The following is a 21,387-nucleotide window of genomic DNA, read 5'->3' as shown; positions in this document are numbered from 1 at the left end:
GAAATTAAAAAAAAAAAAAAAAAAATTGCTGCTGTGATTGAATTGTTGCTGGATTGAAGTGGAAGACCCCTTATGTCGCCGTGGCCTTCGCAAGAAAGCTACGATTTGGATTTCCTCCAAACTCAGAATTTTATTCCACTTAGCTTGTTAATTACAGAGAATGGAGGCTTTATTTATAGCCCCTAAAAAGAAATCATAAAAAGACTTGAAGTTGGAAAACCAATTAGAACTCTAACTGGCTAACCAATTCTAACTCATAACTAGTAATTCACTATGACTTTAACTTGTAGAAGGAACCCTTCATAATTTACTCTAGAGGCCTCCAATTCAAATTCTAAGACTAGATATGGAGTCCTAATAAAAGTAGAATCAAAGTGGACTTGAATGAGGGGATCCCTACATAAATAGGAATCACACCTAGACAAGGACTCTTTGATGACCTGCAAAATATGGACTCAAATAAGAAAACAAGAATAGATCTTGGGTCCAGACAACAAACTGAACTCGATGGGTCCTTCGATTCAAAGAAGCAACCCTAGTAGGCCCTGTGGAATCCCTGGAAACAGTTCACATCATAAAAGCGCCTCTCAATTCTATATGTAGTTGTATGTTGGTGAAAATACACAATGCACCAAACGGATTTACACAGTTCGCCTGAAGGCTATGTCCATGGCCAAGCACTAATGGTTTCAACCATGAAGATGAAGAAAATACAGAAATTACACCCATAAATTTGTTTTCTACCCCTCTGTGAAAGATATGAATTTACAAAGAGCCATATGAAAACTTTTTCAGGAAAAGACCGAATCCTTGCCCCAAACAATGCCCAAGAAAAAGTATAGCACCACCAAACGGTTTTGGTCCACAGCTAATCATTTTTTAGGGTTCAAAATTCTGATATGAGCTACTGCCTATTACGCAGCGCTAGATGTGAAAAACAGCAATCCAGGTGCATCTAGTCCAAAAAATGGCCCCTGGAACATTCTGGTGGTAAAATTTGTCTTCATCACAACAGTCTACCTTTAAAATATTTTAAAGAATGTCATAGATGTTGCTTCACCATGACTTTCTTCCAGAAATTTGTCTTCACCACAAGGCTCTAGATGGATGTGGTACATTTTACTTTATTGTGGGGGGTTTTTAGTTCACTGAGAGCTGTTCTTTGCTTGTTTAGTGTGACTGTTATTGCTTCTATATTACTCACTGAAAGATCAGGTAAAGATTTATCAGTGCTGTTTCAGACTGATAAATGACTCTTGTTAGTTGGTTTGATGACTAGAGATCGTTGATCCATCAGAGTCATGCATGTCACCTGGTTTAGTATGAAGGAATCCAGTTAATGCGTCTTTACGAAACTGTATTTATACTCTCCTGGTATATTGACATTCCAGAAGAATGGTTTCTGCAACTTTCCTCTAATAGTTTGCCAGGTTTATATGTTTGAATAGGATTTTGATATTTTACTTGTGTTAAAGAAAAGACATTAATGGCAAGGGAATCATTACAGTATCTTAAGTAAAGATTTTCATATAAAGTTGGCTTTACGTTGTTTTTTTTTTTGAATTATTGTTTATTATTTATTTTTGGCCTGGAGGAGAGTTAAACCCATGACCTCGTAGCTGTGGGGCTGAGACACCACCTTTGGGTTGGCTTTCCTCGTTGGGCTGCACCATTTTCTACTGCATGGAAAGGCTATGTGGCAATTCAAATTGTTGCATCACTGCAAATAGAGTAATCTTTGTGAACCACATTTACTCTTGATATTGTCGAACTTGAATAGACGAACCTGGGTCGACCATGATTGGACCAAACCGACCAGAGCCTAGTCGAATTATGGGTAAAGCACGAAAGATGACATGCGTGTTAAGCAACGTGTGCTGATACAACTAAAACTAACCTTCCATTAGCTTTCGAACGAGACTCCTAGTCGAACTAGCAAGTTGGATAATTCATAGAGTATGAATTCGGATCATCACCACTGACAGGGGAGGCAGCTTTTCCACCACAAATATGGTGGGGCCCACCTATAAAAAATAAAAAAAATAAAAAAATAAAAAAACCCTCCCATCACCCCACCCCTGGGTCTCCCTGCTTTTATGGTGGTAAAGCTGCCGGGGAGCACTTTGTGCTACCCCGACGGGGAGCTGATCCGGACTCATAGAGTATTGGTTGAATTCGATCACTACCCATCTAAGGAATGCCCTAAATCTGACGATTAGCAAGCGTTCGGAAGATTGATCACACAACCAAGGTAACAAATTGAAATTTATATAAACCAAGCACATTATGATAATTAGGGAGGAGCATTGAGAGCTTCGCAACTACTTTATCTCTAAGGTTGTGCATTAACTAACTTGATTGTTGAAGACGTTCCTTTACCAACCCAATCGAGCACAATGTTTTGCAGGTCAATCTCTAGCATTGACGAACATGTTTTCGGAGCTACAGTTTTTGACACCGTCGATGATAAACTAATCAAAAAGCCAAGGTGTTAACCAGATCTGCGTTACTAACAGGAGGTCATCCGAATAATTCTGAGGGATAGGAGAGTCAGTAAGAGGATGTAACACAAGTTCGAGAACAAATATCTCCTCATAATGATGCCCTTGCTAGTTTGTCTAATCAGAACCAATATGTGACCATGGATCAATATAATGAGTTACAAAGGTAGATCTTAGAGATTAAAGATTTGATTAGGGCCAGCATCTGCCAACAGGTGATCCCTAAGGGTCCCAAGCAGCAAAGAAATCCATCTCAGTTACCTTCTGATGGAAGGCATGAAGACAAGGGATCGAAGCAAGGTGATGGTCGACCACCTCCGCCTGACCAGTCACCACGACCATCTCAAATAAATCTTGCCAAGGGAAAGGAAAATGTTGGTGATCCAGTTTGACTAGCACGAGGGGTAGCATTCATTCATAACGTGGATCCTCCCCCCGGAGGAGACAACGATGATAACGGAGGTCATGATAAATCCAAAGTACGAGGTAGTTGCCAACTGCTCAAGCACAAGGAAGGAATGGGCGACCATGATGTTCCCGACAAGGGAATTGCCTATGTTGACAAGAGATTCGAGGAACTAGACAAAAAGTTGAAAAAGTTAAAGGATTCAGGAAAGGATGACCTATATTCCATCCTCAATCTTGACCCGTTTGTTAGAGCTATATCAGAAGTAGATATGAAAAAAGATTTACAATGCCCTACCTTCACTATGTTTGACGGAATTCAGGATCCAAGGCAGCATGTGATGCAATACAAATTAGTGATATCTTCGTAAAAGCACAATGGAGTAGCACTATGTTGGATCTTTCTAGCCTTGTTGATTGGAGTGGCATCCTAGTGGTTCTTAGGGCTGAAAGGCGACTTGATCTTGAATTTTGACCAACTTGGTTGAATATTTTTGTCATGCTTCCAAAGTGGAGTAAACACAAAAAAGAAAGAGATTCTCTTCTCACTGCAACAAGGTCACTCAGATTTTGTTCAGAGATTTAATAATTTGACCTTCCAGATTGAAAATCTAGATGAGAAAATAGCCATCCGCCCTTTATCGAGGAGTCACTCATCCTCGTTTGTTGGAGAATCTCCATGCATGACATGCCCGAGACATATGTAGTCCGGCTCAATTGTTGTCATAAATCTCTGAAGCGGTGAATCTAGAAGTGAGAGGAAAGAGCCTACCAAAGAGACTAAAGCTAATAAAGACAAGCTTTAGTAGAATAAGTGTTCAGTCGGAACTGTTGAAAGGAGTGGTCGGCTAGAATTGAAGAAGTAGTCTCCAGACAAAACGTTCGCTCCTCTGAACACAAGCTAGTCAGAAATTTTGATGTAGTTCAAGAGTCAGGGACTTCTCAAGTGGCCAAGCATCCTTTCTCAACCACAAGAGCAAGATAAAAGTAAGTATTGTGATTTTCATCAGGATCATGGTTTGGACTGATAATTGCATGCAACTTAAGGTGGAGATCGAGAAACTTATATTATAGGCGCATTTGAAAAAAATATTTCCAAACCAAATAAAAAGCAACTTGGTCACCTCCTAGAGACAGAAAAAGATGGTCGACCAAGGTCCAAAGGAGGCAACAACCAAAAGAGAAGGCAAACTTCAATCTATATAGTGCTTGGTGGACTGAGAGAGGAGTCTTTTAGGTAGGCAAAAATAAAGGCCTAGTATGTGGGCAATGCCAAGCTCAAGAGGTTAGAATCCAAGATAAAAACAGAGCCTATTATCTTCTCTACAAGAGATATGCAAGATATCTGGACTCTGCATGATGATGCTTTGGTGATCGAAGTAATGTTGGTCGGCTGTGAAGTTCATTGAGTCTTGGTTGACATTGGTTCATTAGTAGACATTCTATCTCTTGAGGCTTTTAGGAAGCTCAAGTTAAGTGAAACGATGCTCATCTCGTGTGGTGCTCAACTATATGGATTCACAGGATCCTCTACTAGGGTTGAGGGAACAATTAGGTTAGACCTAAATATTGGCAAACATCCTTGTGACACGGTCATCTAATCCACCTTTATGGTGGTGAGGGATCTGTCAACGTACAACGTCATCCTTGGTCGACTAACCTACAATGCTTCGGGAGCAATATTGTCCCCTAAAAGAAATGAAGTTCCCAACAAAGTGGCATTTGAGAATGCAGTTCCAACTAGATTGCTAGTCGACAATTCTATGTCAACTATAGGAAAAAGAGAGCCAGAACTAGCTTCACAATGACAATAGAGGTAAGGGATGATCGAGATGAAGAAACTACGTAGAAAGCAGAACCAGTTGAAAAAACTGGAAAGAATCGACTTAGTTCTGGAAATCTAGGTCAAGGCACAATGATTGGAGCCAAGTAGGAAGCAAACTTCAAGGTCAGATTGACCAAGTTCTTAGAAGAAAATTTTAATGTCTTTCCCTAATCGGTAGAGGATATGCCAGGTATTGACAGAAGAGTGGCCACAGACTGTGGATCGACCCCCAAGAAATTTCGGTTGTCCAGAAAAGAAGAAGCTTCTCTATTGAGAAGCATGAGACAATCCGAATAGAAGTTTAGAAGCTGAAACAATCAGGTTGATCAAACCCATTGATTGCTCGACATGGCTAGCTAGCGTGTTGATCGTCAAAAAAGCTAATGGTGGGTGGTGAATGTGGATTGACTACACTGACGTCAACAAGGCTTTCCTAAAAGGCTGCTATCCACTTCCAAGAATTGACCTCTTCATAGATGCAACTGCCAACTATGAGATGCTCGGTTAAAAAAATGCTTATTAAAGGTACAACCAGGTCTTGATGCATCCAGATGATGAGAAATACACCGCTTTTATGATTGATTGAGACAATTACTATTAAAAAGTGATGTCTTTTGGGTTAAACAATGCTGGAACGACTTACTAGAGAATTGTAAACACAATTTTTTGCTGATCAAATTGGTCGAAATATGGAGGTCTATTTAGATGATATGTTGGTAAAGAGCACATTATAGACCTGGCAGAGGTCTTTGATATACTTAGAACGTACAGAATGAAGCTTAATCTAGAGAAGTGTGCATTTAAAGTTTCATCAAAATTCCTAGGCTTCATGGTGTCCAAGAGGGGAATTAAAGCTAATCTAGAAAAAATCAAGGCAATCCAAGACATGAAGCCACTAAGGAATATATAGGACATTCACTGCCTTATTGGTCGGGTAGTAGTGCTGAATAGGTTCATTGCTCGGTCAGGGGAGAAGTGGCTGCCCTTCTTCAAAGCTTTGAAGAATGTATCCAAATCAGAAAACACCCACTCTCAATACATTCAATACATGGAGCACCCACTCAAACATGAATCCTTACACCCACAAGAAAGTAGGGCTACAACCTCAAACATCTCATACCAAACAAGTGACTACTTGAAAAGTAATACTATTCAAAGAAGAAAGATTACAATAGAAGCACTCTTAAAACCGTTAGATTATCTCTTTAAAGTGGCTGGTCAAATTTGGACCTTTAGATCTTCCAAGTCATGTAAGATCGGAGTGCACTTCATGGGATTATTTAAAATAGAATATTCTTTTATTATACCTTAAATATGTGATGCACTTTGATGTTGATCAATTATACTTTTGGATCCGACTGAGCCTCCTCTCGTATCCGGGACGATGAGTCCTGCAAGAAAGATTAGATGTGGGCCGGTTTGTGTGCCGGGCAGCCGCCTCCGATGGCTAAGTCAAATAATGAACAGAGTGAGGTCTCGTGCAAAAGCTACACAAGATTATACTCAGAGTGTCTTGGATTGCTTACCGAAGAGGTGCGTCCTCTATCTTATATTGATTAACTTACCTTATACGTGTTTGGTAAGTCTATCCGACAATGGCTATCGTATCTCTTGGGATTATGCCTTTCTATCATTAGCCCCATGCAATCGTTGATGGAGTTGACTTTCTTAAGAGAGAAAGGTTACCATATTGGTTGAGTGTTCATTGTGCCTTGGTCAACTTAGTAGGCTATGTCCCGCTAATATGCGAAGCCCATCCTGGTATAACCCGATGGCCAAAGAGACGAGTGCAAATTGGGTGTAGGAATATGTTCGGGTCCTACCCGGTTAAGTATGAAACTTCTGTATCATAAGCCCCTTATCCCGGTCGTTGTTCACAACGTGCGGGATAGCGAGGAAGTACTGGTTATCCATGATTGAAGTAGCAATCGAGTATAATCCCGAGTGTATACAGGAACGATACCCCTTTCAGATCTGCCAAGTTTCTGAGAGAGTACTGGCTATCCATGCTTGAGGTGTCAATCGAGCATTATCCTGTGTGTACATGTAGCCGAGAGTGGGAGACATTTACTCTTGCTTGAGTTGAGGACAATTTCCAATGCCCGATTTTGACTGTCTTATCCCGATCATTACCATGTTCCGTCCGGGAGAATGTGGATGTTCATCATACATAAGCTCTGCTTTAACCAATGAGGGAAAGAGGAAACTTTTGCCCTGATAGTTGTTTCTCATTATTCAGGTAATGAGGAAGCACTTGACTCGGGTGCATTAAATGCTTGCAATGAAGTGACCAGCCGTCAGCAGTAACGGCTTTCCTCTAGTTCCTCGTCCAGTCTAAGTGTGACACGTCAAATGGCTATGCTTAGGCTCATAATGAGTGCTTCGGGGAGACAAACCATTTTCATTCTTGAACCGTCGATCATCAATGGATGTAACCGTTCGATCTAGAAATTTAACGCCTCTTCCGGCAGTATAAATAGAGACCTTCCTTCTTCATTTTCGACTTACTATTCCTTTGCTCTCGACTAAGAAACGCTCCCGATTAAGCTCTCCAAGTCTTCAAGTAGTAAGTTCTCTTTTCTTTTTTATGGCCCCGAGGAAGTATATAGTTAAGAGACCAAAAGTGAGTTTGAGGGATTTTATGTTTAAACCTAAGTTCCCATTCCCTGTGCATCGGAAAAACGTCGTCGGCTGAGGGATATGCCAGTGAAGGTGATAGTGACCAAACCAAGAAGTATAACTTGACCGGGGAGCGTCTGAAAGACCTTCACAAGCAATCCTCGGAGGAGGAAAGATCGGGCTCTAATCGTAGGTCCACCGAAGATGACGATCCTCGGGTCCTTGATGAGCTTTACGAGATGTTTCGTAAGGATAAGGAGCAACAAGCTGCTCAAGCTCAGGGCGCTCGCTCTGCTCAAGATCAAGTTGAGGACGTTCCTAGCGTTGAGTCTCTGGAGGGTCCTGAGCATGGCTCAAATTCTAATCCTGCCATTGCCTCTGATTCTACCACTCCTTCTGCCCAAAGTGCCCTGAGACCCGAGTCCACTGCTACCTCTCGGGAGCCTCCGGCTCCATCTTCCCAAGCTTTCCTTCGAACGGATGTTCCATCCACGTCCCGAGCGTCCAGTAGAAAAGCCCCACCTCGTCCGCCCTTTCAGCGTCCCAGTGGTTTTCGGTGAGCTATTCCCCGTAAGCCAGATCGCAAAACTTTAGATCCTGCCGCCTTAGCGTTGGCCCAGTCCTAGCCTTTAAGTCCTTGGCATGTTGATTTTGTTCAGAATTCCTCGGGACCAGAGTTTTACCTTTGTTCCCTCTTTGCTGAGGACTTAGATAGATTTAAGTCCAGCTTTGGTATACCCGAGGGGTACCAAATTGTTATCCAAACCGATAGTCAGAGGGTGAACAGTCCCCCGAGGGGATTTTATCCCTTGAATTACGATGCCTTTATCCGGGGGCTGCATCTCCCCTTGCACTATCTTTTTGTTGATGTTCTAGATCACTACGGGCTTAGCCCGTCTAACTTGAGCCCGAACAGTTGGCGAATCATGATCAGGTTCATCGGCTTCTGCCATTCCTTGGGAGTCTTCCCGACCTTTGGCATAGTTCATCATTTTTATTCTCTGCACCCTCACAGCCAGCGCGGTTGGTTTTTCCTTTCGAAAAGAATTTCTTCTTCTTTTCAGGGGAACTTTATCTTGAAAGATTCTCTCCCGTCCACCACCAACAAGTGGAGGGAATTTTACCTTTTCTTCAAACCACCTATTCCCGAGCCTTTCCTTACCCAGTTCTAGGAAGTGCCCAAGGAAAAAATTGAACGTTTAAATGCTCCAGTCGACCTAGATCCCGGGGAAGAACAATATATCAGGATCATTAACCAGGTTGATGATGACGAATTTGCGGTCCATGGGTATTCCATGGAGTATGAGTCTGTGCTTCAAATATGGGGTTTCTCCCCAAGTAAGTTTTTGTTTATACTTGCTTTTCTTTTGTTCTTGCTGTGTTGACCTGATTATATCTTCCCTGTCTTGCAGTGAGTCATAATATCTCCTGAGGATGACCGATGGCTATGGCCCTCGGGAAGATGGATGAGGTCTGAAGGAGAAAGCCTGTAACGACCACCAAGACCTCGTCCTCTGGGGTTTTGAAAACCAAAGCTCCCGCCCAAGGTTCTGCACCGGCTAAGGTTTCCGCACCCAAGGGCCAGGATCCTGCAGCGGCCTGGACAGTTGGGGCTAAGAAGAGCCCCAGAAAGAGAGCCCCTCCTTCGGGAGGGGAAAAACGAAAGGCGGACGGCCTTCCTTGTCCTCCAAAGAAAGTTCGTATTGATGAACCTGTGCGTGAAGTAGCGCCTTCTACTTCAGCCGGAGATCCCGGCTTTAACTCTGTTTTCTCTGACCCGGGGTATGCTCAGTAGTGGCTGAATCGGGTCACTGATGACGCGGATCGGGTGTGTTTGCAGAGTCTCCCGAATAGGGAATTTTTTGATGAAGGATTCAAGTAACTATCTCCTGAATCCTTCGCTCTCCCTTTTTTTTTTATATATTCTTCGTCTAACGTTTTTTCTTAAGGTATGTGGCCGGGGCGGTTCATATCTTTTCCGAGTCTCTTCGTAGGGCTCGGGACCAAGCTAACCAGTTAGCGCTGGCCGAACAGCCCCACGGAGTGTCTAACGTTTGGGCTGGTTAGGCAGTCACTCGGGCGGACCAGGCAGAAAAGAAATTGAAGGAGGCCAAAGAAAAAATGGCCAAGTTAAAGAAGGAGAGAGACGATTTTTCCAAAAGCAAAGGTAAATACAAAGGAAAAGTCAGTGATCTTGAGAAGAAGCTTGGGAAGGTTGCCGAAGTCTTGAGGGCTTCTGAGGCTCTCTTGGCAGACGAGAAGATTGAGAATGCACAAATGAGGGACAAGCTAGCAGAACTGAAGTCCTCGGGGGAGCAAATCTTTAGGCGGGATGTGTTAGAAAAATACTTTGAGACCGAGGAGTTCAGAAATCTATCATTGGCCATTGCTACTCCCGCCTTCAAAAGAGGATTGCGTATAGCTTTCAAGAAGGCATTGGAGCAGACAGAGCTTTCTTGTCCTCAAGAGTTGGAGAATCTTCTGGACCCTCTGATCGATGATGAGCTCAATCTTCCCCGACCGGAGGGTCTTCCCGAACTTGAATTCTTCCCCTTCCCGGTTGCTACCGATTATATCGATCCTCCTCCTCAACCCCATCCCGAGGAGGAAGTGGAAGAGGAAAAAGAAGAGGAAGCAGGAAATGAGGAAGAGGCCAGGGAGTTTGAGGAAAACGCTGAGGATGTCGGTTTGGAGAAGTCTTTTGCTGAGGAAGGAGTTAAGAATTCCCCAACTGATATTGCTGCCGATACTCAAGTGTCCAACAATGGATTGGTCGAGCCTGTTGCCGAAGAGAACCTTCCCGCAAGCCCTTCCGTAAAGATTGACTGAGGACCTTCAAGCCCCTTCTTTTATATCCCGACTCATATGTCTGACTCTTCTCTTTTTATCCCGAACAATGTAACCTTTTTGTGAATGAATTAACTGTTGCTATTATAGCCTTCGTGACTTGTTGCCAAGCGCAAAATCCTTTTGCAAATAATTAAAGATTTAATGAAAAGTTGGGAAGGAATCGAAATTGATTATCTTTAGAGAAAGATGCCAATCTTTATCCAAGGCGTAAATAACTAAATGGGAAGGACCCAAATAGTTTATGTATTTTGGAAGATGTAAGTCCTTATCCAAGGCGCAAATAACCAACGGGAAGGACCCGAATAGGTTTTATCTTTTAAGGAAAAGATGCAGGTCCTTTTCAAAGGTGCAAATAACTAATGGGAAGGTCCCGATAGATTTTATCTTTTAAGGAAAAGATGCAAGTCCTTTTCAAAGGTGCAAATAACTAACGGGAAGGTCCCGATAGATTTTATCTTTTAAGGAAAAGATGCAAGTCCTTTTCAAAGGTGCAAATAACTAATGGAAAGGTCCTGATAGATTTTATCTTTTAAGGAAAAGATGCAAGTCCTTTTCAAAGGTGCAAATAACTAACGGGAAGGTCCCGATAGATTTTATCTTTTAAGGAAAAGATGCAAGTCCTTTTCAAAGGTGCAGATAAATAAACGGGAAGGACCCGATTTTAACTTTATAAAAAGTGCTAGTCCTTAAAAAGGTGCAAAATATACCGGGATGGACCCGTGTGGATCTTATCTTTTTGAAAAAGATGGTTATTAATAGAATTTTCTCAGATTGGTGGAGTTCCATGACCAATCAATCGGTTTTCCCGTAGCTGAGTCTTTCAATCGGTATGATCCCGGTCTCATTTCTTTGTCTACCAGGTAAGGTCCCTCCCACGTTGGAGTTAACTTTCCTTGATTCCTTGGATCGAAAGCTCCAGTTCGTCTCAGAACTAGATCTCCCGATCGATATCTTCGACTTTTGACCCGAGAGTTATAGTGTTGAGTTACTGTTTTCTGGTATGACTGATTTCTTTGTTGTGCTCGTTCGGACTTCTTGCAAAAGGTCTAAGTTCTCCCTTAGGCCCTGGTCATTTTGACTTTCATCAAAATTGTTGTATCGTAACGACCCGGCCAACACTTCCACAGGAGCTAAGGCTTCAGTTCCATAAGCCAGGCAGAATGGAGTTTCTCCAGTCGGGGTTCGCACAGTGGTCCTATATGACCATAGAACACTCGGGAGTTCCTCGACCCATTGTGCCCGATTATCCTCTAGTCTCTTCTTGATCCCGTTTAGAAGTGTTTAGTTGGTGACTTCTACTTGTCCATTGCTCTGAGGGTAAGCAACTGAGGCGAACCGATGTTCTATGTTGTACCTTTTTACAAAAGGATTTGAATCCTGCTCCTTCAAATTGTTTTCAATTGTTTGTTACCAGGATCCTAGGTATCCCGAACCTGTATATGACTTTTTCTTCAAAAAACTTTTCCATCTGCTTTTCTGTGATGGAAGACATAGGTTCAGCCTCGACCCATTTTGTAAAGTAGTCTATGGTAACCACTAGGTACTCCCGACTTCTTGAAGACGTTGGTAATTTCCCGACCAAGTCCATTCCCCACATTGCGAATGGTGTCGGGCCGGCGATGGGCATCATGGGAACCGCTGGCACCTTTGGAACGTTAGCGTGCTTCTGGCATTGCTCACATTTGCGAACATACTCAATAGCATCTTTTTGCACTGTGGGCCAAAATATGCCCGAGCACAACACTTTTTGTGCCAAAGCCTTTCCCCCGATGTGTGCGCCGGAGATGCCCTCGTGAATTTTTGCTAGAGCATAGTTTGCTCGGGAGGGACCAACATATCGCAAGAGAGGCTCTATGAATGATCTTTTGTACAGTTGGTCCCCAATGATAGTGAACCAAGCTGCCTGGTTTCTGATTCTTTTGGCTTCTTTTGGATCAGTTGGGAGGATATCATCCCGAAGGTATTGCATCAAAGGCATCGTCCAGTCGGACTCGCTCCTGATCTCAAAAGTTTCCATCTCCTGGGTACTCGGGCTGCTTAGTTCTTCAATATAGATTGCCGAGTCTAAATTCTTGTAATTTGCCAAAGATAGCCGGGATAGTTCATCTGCCTTTTCATTCTCCTTCCTGGGTATTTGTCGGTAAGTTACCCGGTCGAAGTAGATCTGGAACTGTTCAACCTTGGCCAAGTATTTGGCCATCCTTCCATCCTTTGCATTATATTCTCCCTTAATTTGATTGACAACAAGTTGAGAATCGCTTCTTACTTCTAATTCCCGAACCCTTAACGCTCGAGCCACTTGCAGACCAGCTATTACTGCCTCATACTCAGCTTCGTTATTTGAAGCCGGGGAATTAAATCTTAAAGCGTAGCTGATTGTGAAGTCTTCAGGACTACTGAGTGTCAAGCCTGCTCCCAATCTTGAAGCGCTACTCGAGCCGTCAACGTGTAGAATCCACAAGTCTGATGTTTCAGTAAGGACTGTTTGATTCTCACTTTGTGGTAGGGTGCTTTCTACAATGAAATCGGCCAATACTTAAGCTTTTATGGCCGTCCTCGGTTTGAACTTGATCTGGTATTCACTAAGTTCCACCGCCCACCCGACCATTCTTCCAGCTACATCAGGTCTTTGAAGTATCTTCTTTAATGGGAAGTTGGTCGGGACCATTATCGGATGTGCTTGAAAATAAGGCCTTAGCTTTCGTGATGCCACAAGGAGTGCTAAAGCTTGTTTATCAACGTCCGGGTACCTTGTTTCAACATCTATGAGTACATGACTCACATAATAGACCAGGTTCGGGTCGTTTCCCCTTTTACCCAGTACAACACTAACTATAGTCAATGAAACGGCCAGATAAACTGTGAGAGTTTCCCTGGTCACTGGTCGGGCTAAAATAGGTGTTGTTCCGAGTGACGTTTTCAATTGTTCAAATGCCTGTTGGCATTCCTTCGTCCAAGTGATAGTTCCCGTACTTGATGTAGTCTTCAAAGCTTTGAAAAAAGAATTGCACTTTTCCCCAGCTCGGGAGATGAACCAATTTAAAGCTGCTACCATTCCAGTCAGACATTGGATCTGTTTTATCGTGACAGGTGGTGTAATCTCGATCAGCGCCTGAATCTTCTCCAAGTTGGCCTCTATTCCCCTTTGGGAGACCATGAACCTGAGGAACTTTCCTGATGAAACTCCAAAGGCGCACTTTTCAGGATTCAAGCGCATTTGGTACGTTCTTAGTACATCAAATGTTTCTTCTAAGTCTGCCAAACCAAACTCTTCACAAGCATGTCATCAACGTAAACTTCCATGTTCTTTCAGATTTGTCGTTGAAAGATTTTGTTGACAGCTCTTTGATAGATGGCCCCTGCATTTTTTAAACCAAAGGGCATCAATCGGTAATAGTAGCTCTCTCGATCTGTCATGAATGATGTATGCTTCTCATCATCCCGACTCATCAAAATCTGGTTCTATCCCTAATATGTGTCCATGAAGCTAAGGACTTCATGTCCAGCAATTGCATCAATTAGGAGGTCAATCCTCGGGAGAGGGTAGCAGTCCTTCGGGCAAGCTTTATTCAAATCTGTGTAGTCGGTACACATTCTCCATTTCCCATTCGCCTTTTTGACTATTACTACTTTGGCCAGCCAGGTTGGACATTCAATCGGTCCTATGAAACCCGATTTTTCCAATTTTTCCACTTCGACTCTAATTGCCTTGTGCTTTTAGGTAAATGGATAGCTCCCACGAACCGGACTTTTAGCTTCGCCTTTCGGATTGATTCCACGGTAGGGCCTCCCATGATTACGTACACGAGTGTTTCTTCCCAATCCACTTTCTCCTTTCCCTTGTCTGCCGTTTTAGCGGCTTCCTTTGGACTTGGTGATCGGGCTCTCTTTTTTGATTCTGGCGAGTATGTGCGGGACTTTCCCGAGTGCCTTACATATTGACCAAGTTTGCCTTGCTGGATCAGTTTCTCGATTTCTGATTTCAGAATCCGACAACCATCTGTGTGGTGGCCGTAATCCTTGTGGAAACGTCAGTATTTTGTCATATCCCGATCTTCCGGTAGTGAACGTAACTTCGCTGGCCACCTCAAAGATTTCTTGTCCCGAATATTCATCAAAATCTCTGATGGCTTTGCGTTGAGGGGGTGTGATTCACTCGAACTGGATCACGTTTCCACTTACCCTTCGATCCTTGATTTCTACCGTTTGGTGAACTTTTATCCACATCTCGATCTGATCTTCTATCCCGATCGGCTTTTACCCGAGCATTTATAACTTCATAAACGCTGGCTTGCTTCTGGCATTTGCGTAACAGTGTCCCGTACGTTTTGGGTTTATTTGTTAGCAAAACTTCCAGAAGTCTTTGATGAGTGATGCCACTCCAAAGTGCACTGTACGCAACTTGATCATCAAGATCCTTGATCTCAATGGCAACCTCATCGAATCGTTTCAGATAATCCTGAATGGATTCGCTTCTTCCTTGCCGTATGGCAAATAGGCCATCAGATGTCTTCTTACTCCCGATTGCGCTTCGGAATTGAGCTATGAACTTCTGAGCAAGCTCCCAGAAGTTGTTAATGGATCAGGGTTGCAAGCTGCTGAACCACTTAATGGATGGCCTTTTGAGTGAAGCCGGGAACGTTCTGTAGAGCAATTCGTCCTCCTGACCAAGCACAGTCATTACTGACTTGAAGTAGCTTATATGCTCCTTCGGGTTCGTCTTTCCCTCGAATGGGGTGAATGTGGGCATGATGAAATTTCGTGGAAGAGGCATGTTCATTATCTCATCAGAGAAAGGTTCTCGGTCTACCACGTCCAAATCCTCATTGTGGTCTCGATCCTCCAGTTTACGATCAACCTCCGCTACTCATCTTCAGAGCCGATTTTGCCTTGCTCTATCTTCGTTAGATTCAACAGGCTCCTCCCTCCGATGGTGAGTTGTCGCCTCTTCTCTTTGGGAATGTACCCGGGACGTGGATATTCTCGAACGTGAAGGCTGAGGTTGACTTTCTCCTTGATGCTTGATCTCTTCCCGACGACTCTTCTGGGGCAGGGATCCCGTCTTGGACGGTACCGAAATTCGATCCAAGGCACTGATTCGTGTCCCGTTAGGAGTCATCTAGCGTTTATTCCGGTCGGAATGAGTTTCTTTTTGTTCACGAGTTTGCCTATCTCTTGGGATACGCCTTGTTTGTCTGGAGCTTCTTACCGTTTGGAAAGCTTTTAACAACCTTCCCACTTGAGTGTTACGTCTTGGTCCTTGTTCTACTCTGATTTGGTGGACCAGATTACGTAACACACCTTGCATCTCGAGCATGCCCTTTCTGATTTCATCTACATCTGCTATAGTGGCATGGCCCTGGGGACCCTTGGAAGTTCCTTCCTCAAAAACCAGGTTGTTCTGCAGGGGATCCTGTTCTACTCGGGTGGAGGGATCAACCTCCTCTTCGAGGATTGTTCGACCATCTCCAGTATTATCTTGTCGGGAACACCCATTAACTCGTCTTACCATGACTTCAGAGTACTGTCGTTCCCATAGACGGCGCCAAACTGATGTGGATCAATTATACTTTTGGATCCGACTGAGCCTCCTCTCGTATCCGGGACGATGAGTTCTGCAAGAAAGATTAGATGCAGGCCGGCTTGTGTGCCTGGTAGCCGCCTCCGATGGCTAAGTCAAATAATGAACAGAGTGAGGTCTCGTGCAAAAGCTATACAAGATTATACTTAGAGTGTCTTGGATTGCTTACCGAAGAGGTGCATCCTCTATCTTATATTGATTAACTTACCTTATACGTGTTTGGTAAGTCTATCCTTGTATCTCCTGGGATTATGCCTTTCTGTCATTAGCCCCATGCAATTGTCGATGGAGTTGACTTTCTTAAGAGAGAAAAGTTACCATATTAGTTGAGTGTTCATTATGCCTTGGTCAACTTAGTTGGCTATGTCCCGATAACATGCGAAGCCCCATCCGGGTATAACCCGATGGCCAAAGAGACGAGTGCAAATCGGGTGTAGGAATACGTTCAGGTCCTACCCGGTTAAGTATGAAACTTCCGTATCACACTTCATTTGACTCTTTATGCTATGTACTAGTGCACCATATATACATGCTCTTGACCAACTACATGGCATGCAATAGAATCTTTTTCCGTTTGAGTGTTAAAACTTCAAGTGCTTCAATCTCAGCTCTTAAAATCAGATCTTTCTACTTGGCCTCCTGATAGTCGTTGGATTTACATCATCAAGCATGGAATGACCAAAATAATCTGTTAGCACCACTAGTCCTTGAGACTTAATTCTTCTTCCTAAAATACCCCTGAAACTCTTTAAAAATATACTTGAACCCTTGCTGCCAAACAACATCATAGAGAACAATTTATCTTTAACAACTAAATTGCTCATATTTGCCTCATATTGCCCACCCTCACGAGAAACATCATAATTCCTTCATTTGATATCATAATCACAATATGAGAGGTGTACTGGAAAGAAAACTTCACAAACTACATTTTTTAGATAAAAAAATTGAACTTGAAAAACAACAGTATGACCATTCAAGCATTCGTTCAATGTGACTCTTGTGCGATGACATGTAAAATCCGCCACACTAAGGAACCTTCACTACATCCAAAACTCTGAAATCTTCTAAAAACACTCGAAACAATTATTATAATGCTAATCACCATTAAACAACATAGTGAACACCCAAAATCTTCTACGTGACATTCACTTTAGTACGACCCACAAACTCTTAGAACACACTACATTTTAGTTGTCAAAAATGACAACACATGCAATGCCAATGGATTAGTAATGTCGAAAGATAAAGAGTATTTCTTTTGCTCTGTAGATTTCGAGGGGAATTACAAGAGGCGTAGTTTAGTTTTTCAATAATAAAATTATTTTGTAGTCATTATCTAACAAGATAGTATAGGTTGTTGAGCCATCATTGTCAATACAATTAGAAATATTTTTAATACTGATTAACAAGGAAAATCTTCCCCTTCTTCTACTAAAATATCTACCACCACATGCATGATTACTTGGAAGAATTTAATTATGCATATCGATATGAAGTATAAAACTTACACATCTTAATCGTGACTAGTCAACTGTTTATGCATAACACAATCATGTAGAGAAGAACTGATTCAATTCAATCACATTTCTTGCCGCATAAGCAATGCAAATTTCCTTCTAATTTCTAAAAGATATAAAAGCAAACAAAGCATGTAACTCTTCCATTTCATAAGAACAACACACGCAGGGAGGAAGATCAAGTCATGGAGGCACTTCTAATCAAATGGTAGCTTCCATATGAAATCCTTTAGATGCATTCTCATATGTTTACATTCCTAAAGATTCAACGGACTCAGTATCTTCTTCGTTATTCTTTTCATTTGTAGGAAATTGCTTGACAAAGGAACTCTACCAACTTTTTTTTTTTGGTAAACAGTACTTCATTCAGATAACTAAAAAAAGTACAAACACAACTGCATGATTTCACAAGGTTCGAACCGAACCAAGGAGCGGCAAATGACCAAACTGTCGTACATGCAATAGACAGGGCCAGCCAGGGTAAGGGTTGGGTCAAGCCCAAAATGGATCACGTCCACAAAACCCTTAGAACAAAGACACCAGAAAACCATCAACACCCACAAAGGGGGACTTACATACACCCACAAAGGGGGACAGACATACACCCACCAAGGGGGACATACAAAATGCCTCAAGGGCGGATACAAAACTCCTACAGTTGTGGCGATGGTAGCAACGAAAATGCGGAGAAGGTTCGGACCTGCCATCCGACTCTGCCATATAGGCATACCTGTCAAGCTCGACGCAAAAGAACTTGTACCCAAGTTGGAGTTGTTCTGCGTGTGTACCAAAGAAACGCTGCAACCAAAGGAGCTGTTATGTGAAAAAAAAAAAAAAAAGAAGCAAAGTACTGCAACCAAAAACAACAAAACAAACAAACAGAACTAAGGGGAAACCCTAGATCTGGTTATTGAAGTGGAGACAGGACAGATAGAACGGCAAGGAAAAGAAAAAGGAAGAAGGGAGTAGTGGAGGGAGGAAACCAGAAAAGTAAAACGAAAAACCAGATGGGAAAGAGGAAAACAGAGACAGGAAAGAGGGAGAAGAGCCGAGTGGGAGGTGGAAGCAAGCAGAGAAACAGAGGAGAAGAAAAGAAGAATAGTAGAGAGGGAAGCGGGAGAGACTGGAGACGGAGATGGAAGACGGAAACGGAGATGGGAACGACATGAGAGATAGAGCGGTAGAGAAAAGGAGAGATGGAGCCGGAGCCGGGAAGAAGCGGAATCGGAAGGAGCTTGAAAAGGAAAAATAGAACAGAGAGGCAGAGAAGAAATGGAATCGGGAGGCGGAGAGACTACCAAGCGAGCCTCTCCGCCTCAGAAGGGGTGAGTGGTTGGGGCGGCGATCAGGTTGTTGCAGAGGCGGCGACTAGGGTTGGCGATCGCTGAAGAAGAAGTTTAAAGAAGGATTTCTTCAATCACCAACTTAACCATCAAAAGAAGTATAAGCGATTATCTTACTTCTATGAATTTACTTTTCTTCAGTGTGCATAAGAAACATGAAAAGTTGGCTTAAGCTTGTCTTAAATAATATTGGATCTAGGGGTGTAAATGGATAACCGAAATCCGCTCTCGAATTCCAATCTACATCTGTCTAGCGGTATCCAAATCCTTCCGATTACTAATAGGATGCGGATATGGTATATTCCTTTCTTACCGATTATTAACCGTCCGATTAGGTTGCTCATTTGGATTTATTTTTCTTATTTTCCTAATTTTTTACTTGAGATATGTGACTATTTTTTTAGATTTTATACTAAAATAACTACCAAAGTTGTTAAATTCTTAAATTTCATACATAGCCTCACAAATAAAATAGAAAAATGTCAACAGGTAGTCAAAAACTTGTATTCAATTTGTATTCATGCTCATTTAGAAGAATCAACTTAAGAAAATAATTATCCGATTATCATCCGAATCCGACTGAATTCGTCCGAAAACCGATAGGATATTATCCGAAGTCTGTCTGAATATAATAGGATGTGGATATGATATTACTATTATTTGATCCGAATCCGATCCTTTTACACCCCTAATTAGATCTCAACTACCAGTAGGGGTGTCAATTTGTAATATGAACCGTTAAAATCGAACCGAACCTGCCTGTTATAGCACGATTCAGCCCAAACCAAATTTTTATGGGCTATGTTTGGGCTGGTTCGGGAAAGCCTATGTGCGTTAGCCTATTAGTTCTACTAAAATGAAGTTTTGGAGAGGTTTTAGTGGATTAGTTCTATTAAGCCCGTTATTTTTATTTTTTAATTTTTTGGGAGAGGCTGCAGTTTCTACCAAGATATAGTTTTAGTGATAGTGTTTCTATTTAATAGCATCTACATTTATGAAACATCTATAGGTTCAATTTTAAGCTTCAGTTCTCTAATATATTTCAAGTTTAACTTACACCGAGTGCCTTCAAATGTTTTCTTTTCTACTCAAAATTGATTATTGAGAATGAATAACAATATTTTGTAATGGTCTCAAAGACATCCCAATCTAAATCCAAATTGTTTGCCAACCTTAACCCAAACCGCACCAAACTGAAACCGAACCGAAACTGCCCCAAACCGCATTGTTGACACCCTTGACCACCACCCTTAAAATCTTCTTTTTCCATTGAAGAACATAAAGATAAAGAAGAACTAGTTGATGGATAAGGACTCTGATGCTTAAGTCAAACTTCTTTGCTACACTAAATTGCCTTGAGGTTTACAAATGTGGATACTTAAGTTTAATAAGGAAAGAATTGTGAGTTGCATCTATATAGATTCTATGAGAGGTGTTTATTTTGAAGAGAGCTTAACTAATGTTCTCGCCAACTCATGCATGTGAAGGTTAAAATCTACTTAACAGCAGTCATGGCTGGAATCTTAATTACCAAAAATCTAGCTGATAGACTCAAAGATCTCGATCAATAGGTCAATTATCCTGTCGAGGAGATAAACTATTCTACTCAGTATTGGATTCTTTGTTTTACTGTCTTTTTCTTCTTCAATTTCTTTTAATAACGAAGAAAGCATTCTCTTACAACTCCCAATGTAAAAGGAGCTGTTGTCTTTGTTTAATTTTCATACTATATTTGGATCTTCTCCTAATATTTTTCTTCCAGATTTTATTAACCTTTTAACATTTTTGCTATTTCATTTCTAGTGCCAGTGAGTAATTTAAATGATATCCATAAAAATTGGAATATGAAGCAAAGCTTTGAACTTTCAGCATCATCCAATGAAAAACTTTTCTTAGAGAATGAGCTTTCACCAAAACATGAGCACTCTAATGCCATTGTTTTGAAGAAGAAATGGGAAGCATTCTATCAACTATGCCGACCTTACACTATAATAGCAACTGTAAGTATGATTTAATTACAATACATCAATAGAACGTATGTCCTTCTCAACACCATACTATTCTTAGTCTAGTCACAACCTCTTGCGCCTGACTCGAGTTTCTTTATTGTCGCCTCCCTAGCACCACATAAAATACTTGCACTGGCTCTTATAGGCAACATGAATAATGGGAACATTCATGTCGATTCTCTTCACAATAGAGAATCTCATCTTGATTCCAAATTAATGCCACATCATGATTATGAATTGACCTACACAAAGTCATTCACAATCCGTCTCATCTCTGCTCTCGCCTTCAAGGCACCAGAGGCGAATGCTCGTGTGAGTGAGCCATTCTCTTGCCTATTGACATATCTCGCTTTATGCTAGAAGAAACACAATCACACAAAAAGTGGAAAAATAAATGTTAGAATTAACTCATATTACTCAATAATAAGAAAGTTTCAATACAAAAGTAAGTCACAATCTACGCAAGCCCAAGGATTTTACATGAGAGATAAAAACATCATTGGCTATAGGTTTGGTAAGAGGGTCAGCTACCATCTGACTAGTAGATATGTGCTTAAGTACAACTTTCTTCCTTGATATAATGTCTCTAACAAAATGATATCTCAACTGTATATGTTTGGTCTTCCCATGATACTTGGGGTCTTTGACATAGCTAAGAGCTGACATACTATCACAATAGACAAAGAAATAAATCCATTCTTGGAGGCACTACAGAGAAAGGCAAGAGTCAAAGT

Source organism: Hakea prostrata, chromosome 3 (genome assembly GCF_041222555.1).
Source record: "Hakea prostrata isolate BN-2017 chromosome 3, UWA_Hpros_2, whole genome shotgun sequence".
Lineage (NCBI taxonomy): Eukaryota > Viridiplantae > Streptophyta > Magnoliopsida > Proteales > Proteaceae > Hakea > Hakea prostrata.
The sequence above is the reverse complement of the archived record's forward strand: the minus strand, read 5'-3'. Positions refer to the sequence as shown.